Here is a 4,751-nt window from a genome sequence, read left to right on the forward strand (position 1 = left end):
CCGTCCATTTCCATCCCTGCCCTTTACCTTTGCGCAGCGGGAATACAGTGATTAATTCACCTCTTCAATAACTCTGAGAGCTTCTTTTTGGACAGTGGAGAGCGTGCCATTTTGCAGGAATGTAAATGTTAATCAGTGCTGACTGCAGTTCCAGTGTCTCCCCCGTGTTATCATCCAAAAGAAGCAAAAATCACAGAGATATCAAACCTATTAATCAACTTCAACACAAAACCTGTCGTGTTCCCGTCACCTGTGTGTGCGTCTACAGCAGTTTGTGTTTGCTTTGTTTGCTCGCCAAGTCTGGGTGGCGTAGCAGTGAAAGGGTCAAGCCGAGGCTGACCTGAGCCCAGTCATGTTGCAGGCCACGCCCCTCCCTGACCTGTGAGCAAGGCCCGATGGAAAGACAACCTGCCTCATATCACTTCTAAAGCCTTGTTGTTTTAAAAGAAAAGAGCCAAAAGCATTTGCTGACATCATTAAATCATCCAGCGAGTCCTCGTCTCCGTGACAGAGATGGTTTAGTTCAGGGGTGTCAAACATATGGCCCGGGGGCCACTACCGGCCTGCTTAAGGGTCCAGTTGAGCACAGCTGTATTTTCTCCTCAATAGTGTCTCACATCACAAGAGTGTGAACTGATACCTTGACTTGAGTCAGAGGTCTGAATCATCATCAGCTTTACACTGAGTAACATCACCCACAGCATCCACAGCTACACCACAGGACGTACACAGAAACCAGTCAACCAGTAAAAAGATTTGTTTTTTTTAATTATGGGAGAAAGTCATGACTGAGCTCTCAGCAGAGAGCCGTGCAAAAAACCAACATCTGAGACTGTTGTACTTATTTAATGTGACAATTTCAGAGTGTGCTTCTTTAAAGAAAGAGGACCAGACCATCCATCTTCTGCTCAGGGTGCTGGACGGGCTGGCAGAGGGTGGAAGGTGGGGGTAAACCTGAACGGGTCAACAGTCAATCACAGGGCTAACGCAGAAAGACCCCAAGCAGGACGGCACACGTCCCACAGACTGACTGTCACCCCTGGTTTATCTGCACTCACAGCTGAGTGAAAGGAAGAAGGTGTCTTTCATAAAAAGGAAGAAATGAACGAAGGGGAACCAAAAAGGAAATTAGCACTGATACTGGACCACGGGTAGGTCCTCCACCTGTTACAGGTGATGTAAAACCAGGTGAGCTCATTACTGAAGGTAACCAGTGAGCCAGCGAGGTGTCTCTGACCTGGCGGTAAAGAGCGCAGGTTTGGAGCCCAACACGCTCTGACACGTTTGGCGTTGGTGGGTTCATACGATACCGCTGCATTTGCTGGAGATGATGCAGAGCTGACAGACTGGCTTCTGCTTGCAAACCAAGTAAAATGTTTCGGAAGCTGACAAGCAAAGAATTCACAGCTGTACAGTTTATCCACGTACAGTTCATATCGTGCAATACAGCCTTAGAACAAAGGTCAGACTGTAAACTGCGGTGCTCTCCTCTGTGGTTTGAAATGCTGGCACATGGTGAAAGGTGGCATAAGATTAAAAGCTTTCACAATGGATGCCTCCGAAAATATGACACATCTGGCCAAAAGTCAGTCGAGTAGAGAGCTCTAAACACAGACAAAGTGCTCACAGTGGCTCGGCCATGTCCTCGGATCGCTCCAGGATGGGCGTCGCAAGGTCGGCCACAGAAACATGGTGGCAAAGCTGAAGGAGGAACACGTGGACATGCAGACCTACTGACTAACAGTCAGCTCAGCTTCAAACATGGTGGACTAAACCTTCCTTACACTGAAATACAGCTGCTATCACCAAACATCCTCATACGTCAATCAGGCATCTGTCCGTCTTTACCTCAGAGAAGCTCCGCCTCTATAAGACGCTCCTTTTACACGAGGTTTACACCTGTTCCTCCAGCTGTTTCTATGGCACAGGGTTTATTTTCTAGCTGAGACATGTTACATTGAATTGAAAATGAGGTCATAGTAAAATTTCCCAGTTGAAACATTTCATATATTTTCTATTATAAATAAAATATATGTTTATGACATTTGCAAGTCATTGATTTCTGTTTTAATTTGCACCCTACACAGCTCACCAGTTTTTTGGGACTGGGCTTCATTATTTTCTTCATTGTGGCTTCAGTAATAACAGAATTTCAGTGATACGTTGATTTTAAGAGCTTCAGAGGACAGATGAGTGTCAGTGACGTTCGAATGATTCAGTGCACGAGCATGAGGACGCGTGTGCTTGCTTAGGAAAAGTTCAAACTCAAATATATTTCCCACTGTTTGCGTAACAGGAGCTTCTCCGTCCTGCATGTGCAGAAATCTGCTGTTAATACACGGGTCGCTGTGCGTGTTTCTGACTGACCCTTTCATGGTATTAATGCAGTTTTTATGTTTAGACGTGTCTGTTTTCATACATATAAACACATTTAATATTCATGTTCCTTGTAATTAGTCAAATCTCAGCGCGTCTCACAGTTCTCTGTCCTTTCCCCGCTGCTATCTCACTGTATGCTGCTGTGTGCTGAATGATATAATAAGAGTTTACATATACAGTCATCCATCTGACACCAAGGTGGAGAAAGAACAATCCTACCGTAACTGTGAATTACAACAACAATAAATACGTAAATGAATCATATTCAAGCACATTTGAACTTCTTCTCTCACAAACAAAGACCCGACCGCTGGGATGCAAAATGTTTGATTAAATAAAAATAGGAATAAAGAGTCAGGGAGAGTCTGTGGGTCGGGGCGCTGTCTCACCGCAGGCTGAATCCTCCTGAGGTACCTGAGCTGGTGGACGGCCGGACAGGTAAGTGCATCAGATCAGGTGTTTTAATTACCTTAAATTAATTGATTCAATTGAAACGTAAATTATGAGATTAAGTAGCTGTTCCTGTTACTTTGTGTAAACATTATAGACTGATACTGTCTGTATTAATAATAATAATAATAATAACAATCATAATTTGTTAAATTGTTCTGGCACCTTTCAAGAAAACCAAGGATGCTTCACACAGGAGAAGCAAAACAAGAGCCTTGCTCTGCCGGAGGTTTCTCCTGCCCACTGTTGCCGGCGTTGCTCACAGGGGTCGTCTGAACCCCCGGTTGTGTGTGACTGGTAGACAGAAAACACTTTTTTGTGTGAATGATGAAAGGGGACGAAGCACTTTGAATAGTGTACAACGCACCTAAAGTCGACTGTTGTCATGATTTGAAAAAACTTTATTTTGTATAATTCACCATTTAGCCTTAGAACATTTTTCACTGATTCTTCCTCTGCTGTTATATTGTAAACCTTTTTCTGTTTATTTCAGTCTCCCAGCTGAGCTGTGACGTCACACAGACGCCGACAGTCAGCAGGAGAAATCAGGCTTCGTGACTCTGGTCCAGTGTGCGCTCTCACTTTGTATTCATAGCCACAGAACAGCTCTTTCAATCTTTGAATGTTTACAAGTCACACACTGCAAAATCTCCAGTAGAGCAGAGTCTACATGTGTCCACAAACTACCAGCATTTCTAGTTATTTTCCAGTGTTAGAAAACCAGCACGTGTCCAACAGTGGACACACACAGACACGTTTGTAGCATCAATGTAACACTGGTGATTCTGCAGCTACGCGCTATAATGTTATATTTATCTGAGATTTACAGCAGAAAAAAAGTCCCACTGAATCAGTTTTTTCTTCTGATTTTATAATATTACATGAATTAACATAATTTGCAGTTAATTACTTGTTCCTGGTTATTACTATAAAGTTTGCAACTATTTCTTCAGAGATTTCCCGTCATGACCGAAGGACGTCGCAGACGGCAGTCGATGTGGAGCAGCTAGCTAACAAGCTGCAACTCCGGAGTTGCATCACTGCATGACACAGAAATATTTCTGGGACTTTTGAGTCCTGATGCTCTCAATCTTGTGTTTCGTTAACAGTAGTTTTCAGTGACCTGATGAAAAGCTTGTGCAGCGTACAGACCGACATGCTTTTAATGCAGGAATTCAAAATAAGTGACCGGAGTCTTGCAAACATATGGCTTTTTATTTAACTGAATGAATATTGTAACATTAATTCAAAAGAAACATGAACATCTATCCACATGTCTCGGTTTTTGCTCTTTTTTTAATATGAACGAATCCAAACAACAGACGAGCGCGACCTTAAATCTGAGCCATCGCGTTTAAATACAGACTGAAAGGAAATATGCAGAAAACCGAGCAAAACCAGGACAGTAAACCAAATCAGGAATGTACAACACAGTGTTTATGTTCACGTAAAGAAACGTAATGTTAGTGGTGAAGTTCTTCCATTTTACACAGCTTCTTTTCTTTTGGTGTCTTTCAGAACAAATTATTCACAGAATCTACAGCTCAAACATTTTGTTTCCGGCTCTTCGTGTAAGGTGTGCTCAGGGCAAAGGGCCAGATTCAGAAACTGCATTTTGTCTTGATTATTTCTCAGTGTTTGACTCTTTCACAGTACATCCTTCCTGCCTCCAGAGGTGGCATCTTTCTGCCGTTTGTCCAGTCGGTGAGGTTACTGCAAGGAACCACGCGAACAACATCAAGTCTGGCTGCGTGAGAACATTTCTTTACAAAAACACCAACAAAAAACAGGATTTCACCCTTTCAGTCAACATTTCTATATATTTTACTGTTTTAGGCCACGCCCACGCCTGAATACTGCTGTTAAAAACGATGAAGGCGAAGACCGGGCGGACCTCTTAATACTGCATAACCCCTCCCACA

The sequence above is a fragment of the Pundamilia nyererei genome, unplaced genomic scaffold (genome assembly GCF_000239375.1).
Source record: "Pundamilia nyererei isolate P.nyererei 1_Seehausen unplaced genomic scaffold, PunNye1.0 scaffold00019, whole genome shotgun sequence".
Taxonomy (NCBI): domain Eukaryota; kingdom Metazoa; phylum Chordata; class Actinopteri; order Cichliformes; family Cichlidae; genus Pundamilia; species Pundamilia nyererei.